Source organism: Seriola aureovittata, chromosome 16, assembly GCF_021018895.1.
Source record: "Seriola aureovittata isolate HTS-2021-v1 ecotype China chromosome 16, ASM2101889v1, whole genome shotgun sequence".
NCBI lineage: Eukaryota > Metazoa > Chordata > Actinopteri > Carangiformes > Carangidae > Seriola > Seriola aureovittata.
In genome coordinates, this window is record NC_079379.1 from 6,299,845 (window position 1) to 6,312,760 (window position 12,916).

General features: G+C 39.7%; 1 protein-coding gene across 2 annotated transcripts in view; it reads right to left on the reverse strand.

Moving 5' to 3' along the window:
• LOC130183686 (tenascin) overlaps positions 1–12,916 on the reverse strand; it is a 57,816-nt gene that overhangs the window by 15,785 nt on the left and 29,115 nt on the right. The gene's annotated exons all lie outside the window — the stretch shown is intronic.

Here is a 12,916-nt window from a genome sequence, read left to right on the forward strand (position 1 = left end):
GATGATTAACTCCATTACTCCAAGGAACAAACACATTCTCAGTAATAAAAATAATCACAGTCTAATGACGGTGAGGGGGCATGAAGAGATCCTGGTCAGACCTGGTCAGAGTGGAAACACTGCGCTGTCTGCAGGGCGTCCACGTGTGTGCGTGTGTGTGTTTGTGTGTGTGTGTGTGTGTGTGTGTGTTTGTGTGTGTTTGTGTGTGTGTGTGTGTGTGTGGGCAGAGACTGACACTGGTTCTGTTGTATTTCTCTTTTCTGGAGTTTCCAAAATCACATTTTACTGAAGCAAAACAGAGACAATCCCTTTATGTGATTGAAAGCTGACATACTCAGTAACTCAGTCACTGTGCCCAGAAGCCAATTTAAAATCCAGCTTCTCAGAGCACAACTCAGAAAAAAATAGCCAATAAAAATAAAACCTAAGTTGCAGTTGAGAAACCACATTTGCAAATAGCTTACAAATGTAACTGGAATCCAAATATCTTATATGACAATGAGATTCTTAAATCTTATTTAAAAAATTGTTTTTCAATATTCAAAATTTACAGTACTACAAAACAGTTTTTCATTGTAAAAAAGGCCTAAAACAATGAACATTATTCATTCATTATTATTAATTAACAGCTAACACCAACTTTTTCATTAAAGTGGACCTTCATGCTCATTTCCAGCTCTGTATTTTTATTCTGGGTCTCCACTAATGCAGCTCTGCATGATTCATTCTTGGGTCTCCTTAAGAATCCTCCTTAAAAGGCCACTTTGTTCTGATTGGCTGAACCTCTGGAAGCCTGACGACAGACGGCGTATCCAGCACTTGTGAGCACCGCCTCATCTTCTTACCAATGTGGAGGTTCTAAAAGCAAACTTTAATTAACTAACTAATTAACTAGCTAGTAACTAACACTATGTAACAGAAAATAACTGATTGGAAAATACGTGTCAAATTCATCCGCACATGTTTGAACTCAAATCTGATCCAGAATATGAGAGTGGAGCATGAACATCCACAGCCAGGATGTCTCTGTTCGGTAAATATTACCATTACCTGCTTATTGTGACATAACGCTGGATTTAGTATTTCAATCTGAATCCGTATACAAACATTTTTATATATATGCCCCCATTAATATTTGTACATGGTGGAAATGCACTAAAATGCCAACTAAAGTGGAAAAGGAAAAACTAAAGCTAACGTTGCTAGTAAAATTTATTCTGCACCTTCAGTTATTTATATACAAAGAGAATTTAAGTTTCCACCAAAAAACAAAACAAAGCAAAACATTACCAAAAAAAAAAAAACAGTGTCTTTGCGACATGGTGACACACTAAAACTAGCCAAACTATCACCAACCTCTGCTCTGACTAGCTTTGTTTGAGGGCGTGCCAAACTAACCCATAGGTGGGCATTATACTAATATTTAATGTAGTGATGTAGATAAGTTGGGGAAGAGAAGCCTGGTGGAGATATGAGGTATTGCAGGCCCTTCAGGAGTTTTCTATAGGAGAGAATAACTCCCTTTGCCTTGGACTTTGGTAGGACTTTTACATTCACAAAAAGCTGCAACACACTAAGGGAAAGGGAAAAACAAGCCCTAAAACCTCTAGGTGCAAAATTTTCTTGAATCTTGAAAATTATCTTTTCATGAGACTATCCCCAGTAAACATTGTAGTCAGAAAATGTTAAATCCTATTAACAGGAGGTAGGTATTTGGGAAATCTGCTTATTCACTTCTTGAGAAAGTTACTGCAGTGAACAAGAAAGTCTTTGTAGAAATTACACAAACGAGATGTAACATGTTAATCAGTGAGCTTCAGAGGTGTTGCTAGGCGGATTTTGTTAGCTTTGGACAGAGCTAGCTGTTTCCTCATATATTTCCACTCTTTATGCTAAGCTACGCTAACTGGCTGCTGACTTTAGTTCATATTTACGGTGCAGATGTGAGAGTCACTTGGCAAGAACGTCAATAATTTCCCAAAATGGTGATCTTCTGATTTAAGACTCACAGATGGGCTTTGACAGGTGTACAGCTTTATCACAGTCAGCTGTGGTAGATGCTGCTTGACCTGCCCACTTCATCTCATCCCAACGTGAATTTCCTGGCTCTAGAGACTATGTGACAAAGATAAAGTTATGCTCCAGCCCTGCAAAGACAGTCTGTCTGAAATTATTCTTGTACCTCTGCTCTATGTCTTCTGTGTTTCATGTACTGTATGTTACTACGTTTGCTCATTTTCAGTCAGGGACATTTCACACCGTTTGAGGCTCTTCAATCCTAAAAAAGCAACAAGTACTTCTTATTATAATTTATGTTCTGGAAAGCCTGCAACTTCCCATGAATTAAGAGCTGTGTCTTACTCAACAATTACTCAGCTGAAAGTGCTGCGCTGACATCTTTTTCTTTTTAAAAAAAAAAAATTCTAATGAATGGATACCGTGTTGTGAAGTAAATGGACCACAGCTGGTTGCCACGTTAGTTAATATGTTGGTTGCCTGGTGATGGGAGTTTCAGAGGTCGCCTTGGATCAGCGTCGATGTGTCAAAATGCTTTCATCCATTTCCATATGAATGAGGGTGACATCATTAAAGCTGAGGCTCCAATAAATTCATGATACGCTTTAAAACAAGTCGAGGCTCTGTGGCATCTCTGTGGGGCGTTCAGGGACGAAGAGAAGGGGGAGAAGGAGGATGAAGAGGACTAACTGGGCCACTGAGAGACGCTCGGTCTGCATCTTTATGGATGTTTTCCTGCTGGAAAAAAAATCTCAAGTCTCTGAAGATTCTCCTCCAGGATTTTTCTCTGTTTGGTGCCATCAAATGTGTAAAAACAGCTTGTCACATACATTGAGACAGGTTTTCTTTAAATGGCAGCTGTGAGAGAAGTATTATGATCTTTAGTTTAAAGGTCCCATATTATATAAAGGTAGATCTCCATGTCTTCTTTGATTATAAAACAGTTCTAGGTTCTATATTGTATATTCTATTCTGTGAAAGCATCAAAATGCTCAGTCCACAGAGAAATGCACACGGCCTTTATTTAGAAACTGAGCTTTAAAACGAGCCGTCAGGATTTCCTGAACTTTGTGATGTCACAACAAAGCGGTCACTGCCCCCAGCCCCGCCCACCTGGACCCACAATCCAACCTTACAGGAATTTGTTTCTGAGCGTTTACCTGAAATCTGCTATATATTTTATTGGATCACTAAGAAAACAGTCAGCCAATCAGAAGAGAGGCTCAGAGCCTCCTCTCTTCTGATTGGCTCACCGACCTGTTGTTACCAGAGCTCCAGAGAGAAGCCTGAGAGAGGAGATGTAAAACTACATTGAGATGGTTTTTGGTTCTTAAAACCACAAATATATCTTCTTATGGATCAACACTTCAAATAAAACACAGGAAACATGTAAAATATGGGAGGGACCCTTAAGATCTCAATCATACACTTTAATGTGAGGTAAGGGCGGATGAATTGAGTGGAGTTAAAACTACAACATTTCCCTTTAAAATGGGGTGAAGAGTAGATGGAAGAAGGAGAAAATAGAAAGACTGAAGTAAAGTGCAAGTATGTAAAATTTGTACCAAAGTACAGTTCATGATTAAATGTACTTATCTGCTTTTCACCACTGACAGATGTTTTTGTTTCGCTGGGAAATGGACAACTGGATGCGGTTAATGTTAAAGTGCTTTTATGTTGAGAAAACACTGTCACTGCATGACTGTGAATAAAAACAGATGTTACATAAATCTGTTTTCAAAAATGATCGATGAGGTTTTGTTTTCTGAGTTTTATGTGAATAGGACACCAGAGGATCGTTCAAGTCGCCGCTGTTCGTAGCGACTCCACGACAGATCGTGATTATCAGTTTTATATCCTGTAAATGTGTGTGAACACGATAAACGTCATCAACAGCACAAACAGGTGATATTGGTAAAGCCAGCACTAATGAGCTGAAAAGGTGGAGTAATTACAGCAAGTTCATCAAAACAACAAAATACGTTGAGTGTTTTATAATCTGATCAACATTACAGATGTGTATTAATCTGCCATCTCTATGGCTTGGTGAGGTTGAGGCAACTAAATCTACTTTGTTAAAATTAGAGAAAAATAACAGGCAGGGTTAAAATAAATACTGTTGACTGTGGATATAAAAACTGCCCAGATGCTTTGTTTACTTGTCCATCTAAGACTGACATCCATCAGTCAAACTGCACATGAATGCCTCATCTAGAGGAAACTCTGGGTCCAGTGTCATGTCTTGAATTGACGTCTTTACTGAATGCATCAGTGCATGATTCAGTAAAACTGAATGACCTGCTTGAACTGCAGTGGCCAGTGATTTATTCTGGTTTATTTCAGTTATAATGATTAATCCACATCCAGAATAAAACTGCAATTTAGTTCTGAATTAACTTCCCTTTATTCAGATAACCAGTCACACAACCACTGCTGGTTATACTGATGGTTGATTCATCCTCCCCACTGACATAAATGTCTCCACTGAAATAGTCATTTTTGACTGTGGACCTTTTTATCCATGTCCATTACAGAGACAGATAGATGTCATTAAACTTCAGTTTTTGCAGCTCCACCACTCATTAAATGTCATTAAATGTTTCATATTGTGTCCTGCAGCCTTTTCTGGATATGAGGAAAGATTGAGGAGTTTTTCTTACTCTGAAGTCATTCCTGTGTTTGGCTCAGATTCTCCTTCTGATGGAAGATAAATTGCTTCAGGCAAGTTCCCCTCAAGAAATATTCTTATAATAGAACACAATTTTGTCATGATGAGAAGCTAGTTTGTCTTTATATGGGGGTCTTAGTTCCAATAAAGGGAAATGTTAAAGGTCTCATATTGTACAAAGGCAGATTTCCATGTCTTCTTTGATTATAGAGCAGGTCTAGGTTCTATATTAATACTGTGAAAATATCAAAGCGCTCAGTCCACAGAGAAATGCACACAGCCTGTATTCAGAAACTGAGCCTTAAAACAAGCCGTCAGGACTTCTGTAACTTTGTTATGTCACAACAAAGCAGTCACCGCTCTCAGCCACACCCTAAGCCCCGCCCACCTGGACCCACCATCCAACCTTGCAGGATTTGTTTTCTCTCGAGTGTTTACCTGAAATCTCCAATATTTTTATTAGATCACTCACAAAACAGTCAGCCAATCAGAAAAGAGGCTCAGAGCCTCCCTTCACTCACTGACCTGTTGTTACTAGAGCTCCAGAGAGAAGCCTGGGAGAGGAGATGTTAAACTACACTGGGATGGTTTTTGGTTCTTAAAACGACAAATCTTCAAACTAAACACAGGATAAGTGTCAAATATGGGCCCTTTAAATCAAAAGCATACAATGATATTTCAGACAGCAGTGTTGTTCTAACTTTGTGGTAACAATTTGTGTTTATCCTTTTCCTGTTTCAAAATGACAGTACCTAAGTAAATGAAGCCAGTGTCCCATTTTTCAGAAGCGTTTCCCAACCATGCTTACATGCACACCACCAGTGTTCACCAGCTTCATAAAGATAAAGGTTTTTCCCAATTTGGGGGAGCCCTGACCTCGACCCCTGTTCAACACCGACTGTGAGCCAGACCAGACCAGCATCACTGTTGGACCTCACTAATGCTTTTGTGTCTGAATGGGAGTGAGTCCCAGCAGCAAGTTCAACATCTGCTGGAAAGACTGGAACCAGAGGAGTGGAGGCTGTTAGAGCAGCAGATTAATGACCATTGTTCTCTAGTAACATGTTCAACTTTCACACATGGGCGTGATGTTCCACATACTCCTACATATTTTTGGCCATGTAATGGCCACACATGGAAATTTTTGCCAGTTTATACAGATGCTTGGAGAATAACAGTTTTCAAATGTGAATTGAATGTAGATATTTAAGATGTCCTTTCATTTTAGAATCATATTTGTTTTCAGGTGAACTATTTACACATTTTTTTATTTAATCAATCATTTTTTGCTTTCACTGTCATCAACATGAGCTGCTGTCAACAATTAAACAGTGACTAACATGCTGGTACCATGACTCTGAGGTTAGCAGGAATTTACTCCTACAACTTGTATCTTTTTATATTCGTTGTTCCATTTTTAAGGTTTCCCATTTCCTCCTCTCCTGCTGCAGAGGTCATATGCAAACAATGCTGATGCTTTTACTATTTCCATATTAATGAATGAGATGTTATTATCACTGAGAGACTAATAATTCATGACAAACCCTCCAACCAGTACAGACTCTGTGAAGTTCATCCAGGGCAACAAAAAGGTGGAGGTGGACGCGCTGAGACCTTCAGATTCTTGGTTGTTGGATTTTGTGTCATTGTCCTGTTAAATTGTTTTCTATCTGCAGCGGTCTGAAGTGGTTTATCCCTGAGATTATCCCGTCTTCATTGATTTATTGTTGCTGAACAGCATCAGCATGCGATGATGATTTTAACTGCTTTCATATGATCAACAGCGACAACAATAAATCATGTCGACTGGTTCTGTTTACTACCAAACTGTGTTCATGGTGATGATGTAAAGCTCTTTTTTAATATTCTTTTGAGACATTTTAAAAAACCATTATTGTTACCAGGAGACCTAAATTTCTGGTGAGCTCAGAGGGCAGAGATATTCCTAATCCTGCGGTCTTAATACTGTCTTCCAAAGTTTGTCTGAAGTGCACATGTTTAACTTCTTAATGTCTGCCAGACTGACCAGTGATGTCATCTTTACAAGCTCATGTTATTTGGTCACATTTTGTTCAATGACCCACAAAACTATTTCCTGTTCTAGGCTGAATCTAGAATGTTTCTGGATGGGGAAACAAAAATATTTCTTGAATGAACTGATGCAATGAAAAAGTAGTAGTGTCAGTGTAAACATAACACAACAAATATCTGAAATTTCAAGGCCACCGCTTTGGTGTTCAATACACTGTGATGACACTTGGTTCAAACGTTCATGTTCCCATCAGGATGAACTGTAATAACTATATTGATCCATTGACCTTTTATCCAATGCCACAATCAGGTCAATGTTTTAATTTGTTCAAAGCTTTGCTTTATGATCAAATATCTACAAATGAGCCTCGGTTGTACTGTGAATTTAGTGGTAATTGGTAAATGTTAGCATAAACTAAGATTGTCAACATGGTTAACATTGAACCTGCGAAACATCAGCATGTTATTGTGAGCATGTTAGCATTTAGTCTTGAACACCAACATGCTTCAGACATCAGAAACTTTGATTCTTGTATTTGAATAATTTGATCAATTGATTCGTGGGTTTTTGGAAATACCATAAAATAATTGTGTTTTGGGGAAGGACTGCAAAAAATACCCCGTTATAAGATCCCTATGAATGGTATTGTACTTTATCTCTCTGAAGATGATGTAATGGGAAGTGACAATATTTGTTTAAAATACTGTTACGCCTAAAGAAATCTATTAGGACCTGGAGGGAGGTAGCACCAATGACAATGACCAGTGTCTAATAATCATTTAAAGAATCTCTTCTTAATGGAAAAAAATGTTCAGGCTACAGGACAACAAAGCAGCAATAGCAGAAACGAGCTGCAGATGAACCCATCAACCCGACTGTATGAATGATGGACAAAATGTGAATCAATAATGTTTGGTTTTTGTTACTGTCATTGTTTAATGTTGCAAATTTTTTGTCAATAAAGATTTTAAGGAGCTATTTGTAAGTTTTGCTATCACTACATAGCCAACATTCACATTAACAGCTGTTTACTTACCAGTCTAAAAGAAAGGTTGCAAATTCAGCATTAAACTTCATTCCTTTACTCACTAAGAGCTGTCTCCAGAGGTGGAAAGCAACGCTAATGTTTTGACTCTATCACTTCTTTTTATCTACTAAAATTAGCATGCTAACCAGCTAGCCCAGGCCCAGTTATCCCATATTGTCACTTTCCGATACCAAGTCACTGTAGCGTCCAGTCTGTCCTGAAGAAGTAGCTGCTCAGAGGGCGTATTATAACCTGTTGTGTTGTAAACACGATTATGGCTGAAGCTCTTGGCAAAACTGGTAAGTAAACAGCTGTTAATACAAACATTAGCAATGTAGCAAAAGCAAAAACTTACAAACAGCTCATTTAAGTGGAAAAAAGCAACATTATATGCCTTTGTACATCCTCACAGACCTACTGACATGATTGTAGAGCCTCCGTTTTTGTTTTAAATTATAAAAAGAATTAAGAAAATATCGAGAAAGACCAGTACTGAGCTTATATACGGGCCTAAACTGCTTTCAGTGTCCTCTTATTAATATCTTTCACTTTAATGCTGTAAACTGGAAACAAAAAATATTTGAGGGATGTTAACAAGCTCATACATTATTTCTATAGTCCAGACTCCTCAGACTCAGTTTCTTTCTGTCGATCGTCAGATACAACTCTCCCTCTGTCAGCTGTTGTGACAGTCTGTTGTCTATCTGTTGTTTGTCTGGCTGAGGGAGGGAAACATCTCCCTGCCTCTCTCTCTTTCTCTCTCTCTCTCTCTTTCTCTCTGTGTCACAGCTGTGGGCCGGCGGTGATCTCAGCAATCTGGCAATTGCCATGTTTTTGACAGTGTTTACATGTTTCCGTAGCAACAAGCATCCCACATCTGCATCTCTTCCTCCCCAACCTCCGAGTGTTCAATTCATTCTCTGCTCCGCTCTTTTCATTCTGAGCTGTTCTACTGTGCTGCTTCTGAATTTCATCTGCTCTGCTGTAGTCTTTGTGTATGTTCTACTCCCTTCTAATCTATATGTTTATAATAATAGAGGATTGTGGGTGAAATCTTTGTTTGCCAATGGTGCTACATCAGACTGTGGCACATGTCTACTGATGGTGGACTAACAACTTAAAAGACCAAAGACAACCTGCCTTAAACATCTGGATTTTAGGACCAACTTCTCAGAGTGTGACTGATGCTACAACCCATTTCTAACAGCTAACACAACCCTGTCTCTGGAAATTATGTTTCTATACAACTAAACCGCAAAAGTAAATACATTTTGTAGGAAACATAATCTCTGGCTGGATTATGTTCAAAGGCAATGCATTTGATTTTCTAAATACGTAAATTAAAATCATTTCCACAGAAATGTAACCAGATGACAATTGTGTTTCCTGCAAAATATATTTGCTGTTGCAGTTAAGTTGAAAACGTTTTAGGACACAGAGTTGCACACACTTGCAGGGAAATGACAGGTAATTTGTTTCATATACAACAAACAAACCAGTCAGACGACAACATGAAATGACTCAGAATACACTGATGGAACAAAAAAAAAATTGTGTTTGAGTTACGCCCAAATATTATATTATATATAATATATTGAAAATGTGACAGTGGGAAAGAGGGACAATGTGAGTCTGAGGCGCAATGTGACAGATTAGTCAAAGTTTAGTTAAACCCATCTCTCACAGTGTGACCTGCAATGACCCTGCAAGGTCACTATTATCAGAAAGTGTGTCGAAGCCTGTGCTGATGCATTTTAATAGGATGGATCTACACACCACATTTATACCCAGTAGCAGTGTAGGTGTGTTGCTGACTGACTTTCACACAGATGCCTTTCATTCACCTCCTTGTATCTGTAATTCATGTTTATTCATGCAACTTTTCACAATCTCTCCTAAGCTTCAACCACAGTGTTTGCTATACAGTGATATTGTACAAGGATGTGGTTTTAAAATTGATGGCATTAGATGTTAAAGAATAACTACACCCTCAATAATAGGATATAGAGCCCCCCCTCTCTGCAGATAATGTAATACAACAGAGGTGTGAGGGAGGTGTGGCCTCTTCACTAACCCACCCTGAGAAGCTATACAGGTCGTTTTAACCCTCTGATATGACCCATAGTATCAGAGGGTCTCCTGAAATAGCGCCCCTACAGCGGCAGGCGTACTGGACCTCAGTTGTCATGGTTACAATAATAAACACGCAGACTGTACCGACAGCTCGGTATCTACCTTTGTCGCCATGGCTACAGTAATAAAAGTCATGGCTTGGTTAGGTGTAGGAAAAGATCATGATTTGAGTTAAAATAAGTCCTTCCTCAACAGTACACAGCCTTTGTTGTCATGGTTACAGTGATAACAGCTAGTGTCACATGGGAATCGGACACCGCTCTTCTGTGTCATATTGCTGTGTTTTGTTGACCCATCCATCCACCACAACCTCCTCCAAACATTGACAACTTTTCCCTTTGCTCCTGCCATAATTACTACGACCACTAGATGTCGCCTAACAACAAAAAGTAACTATGGGTCATATTGACCCGCTAACACAGACGACCTATGGGCTCGTTTTTTACAGGAGGACAGTCTGGAGCACATTTATGGCCCTCTGAGTCGTTACCTGTGTTGTAGTTGGGCTCACCGCTCTGCTACATTACCTTTCATCAGCCCTACATAAGTTCACAAGACAGTTATTGACAGGCCCGTGTGTTGTGTTCCCTGTCACTGCAGAGACATAAATCTGCTTCACTCATGATGCTGCTTATCAATCTTGTTCATGGTAGTGACACCAGCAGCTGCTGTATTTGGAGCTACAGTCAGTCACTGCTCTGCCTTTTCATACTGGCTGCAGCAGCTGCTACCACAGTCAGTGAGGTCAACATGTGAATTATACCCCAGACTCTGTTCCTTCACATGAGGGAGAAGCCAGAGAGTTCAAATCCAAGCCGACACATACAAGCTAATGCTTACACACACAGTGTGTTTGGTTAAACACAAACATCTGCTGAATTTACATGTGATCATGTGAACAGTGCGACGACACGACTTTTAGTTCCTCTCTGAAATGATGTACTGTTATTTTACTCATTCTGTTTATTTAAAGTTACTGATCTTTTCCACTTGGTTCTATTCTCCTCTGTTTCATTTGTTTTTGTTTCTATTCTAATTGGATTTATTCCCTTTTCTCCTCTCTCTCATCTCTCACTCCCGCTTTCTGGTTCACATGGACTCCAGTCAGGATCATGTCTCCTCTCTGTGGGTTCATAAAGACGATCATGACTCTTCTTTTTGTTTCCATCACATCCTCTCATCACCTCCAGTCTTAATCCCTCTGCAGGGCTCTTCAGGCATCCCCCCATCACCGACTCTTCATTATCATCCTCTCTCTCTCTCTCTCTCTCTCTCTCTCTCTCCCTCTGCAGTTGTGGGTGGTTGTGGATATTTTCTGGTGTCGTTGCTCCGGTCCAAAGTCTTAATCCCTGATGATGTCACCGCGGGGAGCCACGGTTCTCTTTACAGCACGGGGCGTAGCTGTAGCTGTGTGTGTGTGGGAAAACATGTCTGAGAGACATGCAGTCAGGTGGTAAAACTGTCCAGTGTGTGTGTGTGTGTGTGTGTGCACGTGCAGTAATCTAAAGCAGGGAGTTGGTTTCTCTTCATCCCACTGACTGTTTTCATTTTGACTGATTTAGAAAGTGAAGTTTTCTTTGTCCGGTGGGCTGCGCTCTCTCTCTCTCTCTCTCTCTCTTCAACAGAAATACCAACACAATTAGTAATTTTCCTCTTCTTTAATTTCTTCTGCTGCAGATTGATCACACATGTGGACGGACCTGATGAACAAGTGAAGCAGACGTTACTGGTTTCTGTAGGAGTGATGCATCTTTCTTTCCTCATAGAACAAAATGACCGTTATATATCTGAGCGTACATTTTCAACAGATTAATTCTGGCCTTTAGTCAAAACCACTGACTTTTTGCCAAGTGTGAGACCAGTCCAAGTCCAAGAGGTTTTGAGACTGAGGTTCAAACCAAGTCAAAACGAAGACAAAACAAAATCCAGAAACAAAACAATGAAAATATTTTTTATCTTGTGATCGCACTGTTTTTCAGCTATAATATGACTCCAGTCACTCAGTACAGTCCTCTAGATTTAGATCTAAGTTTCAAATGTTGTAATGTTTGCTAAAATCCTGATGATGCACATGTAAATAACTATTATATAAAAGAGGAAGGAGAGCTGACAGCTGAACCTCTTGCACGAGAGGAGCTAATCAGGAAGCCAACAAACAAACAAACAAACAAACAAACTAACAAATAAGTAAAAAATAAAGTCAACCAGACTCGTAACAGGCGGGCTTAGAGGGCTCAGTTAGAGACACGAGTACCACTCAGGTCAAGTCCGAGACAAACCATAATATGGATCAAGTCCGGGTCAGGACTGTGCACAAACAGGTGTGAAACCAAGTCCAGACCACGCCCCGAAAACAGAGAAAAAACCAAACCAAACCAAACACCTCAGTTCCTCCGCACAGTCCTTTGGATTCAGAAAAGTTTTTGCATTATTTACTAAAATCGTTATAATACTCGTTACAATGCGTGAAAAATAAGAAACGATCTGCACTTGTAAATGACGCAGCCGCCACGATGGGCCAAGATGTAAACACATACACAGATGCAGACAACCGAGACCAAAGACAGACAAAGTTAACACAGTGATGAGACAGAGACAGCAGGAGACAGATGAGAGAAATGAGACAGGACTGTACCACAGTGATGCTAAAAACTGGGTTCTAAAACTAAATCAGGTGTGAAATACTCTTCATGGTCCCCTGGAGGTTTTAATGTTCTCAAGACAAAACACAGCAACAGAACACAACAGCATCCCGATCGTTCTGCTGTTCTCAGTGCTGGGACTATTAATGTAAAGTTTGTCCTGTGGGAGGCACCAGAGCCAACACCAAGATCATTAGCTCAGCTTTTAGTGTGAATGTGCTCATTAAATTTCATGGCTGTGACATCATGAGAATATATGAAGTGCAAAGTGAGTGTATTTTTTTTTTTTACTGTGTTTTAGTTTGGTTCACCAGCTGCAAGGAGGTGGAGCAGCTTGTCTTCAGGGAGGAAGAAATACTCATCGGGGTGCGTTTTGTTGCTAGGCGACATCTAGTGGC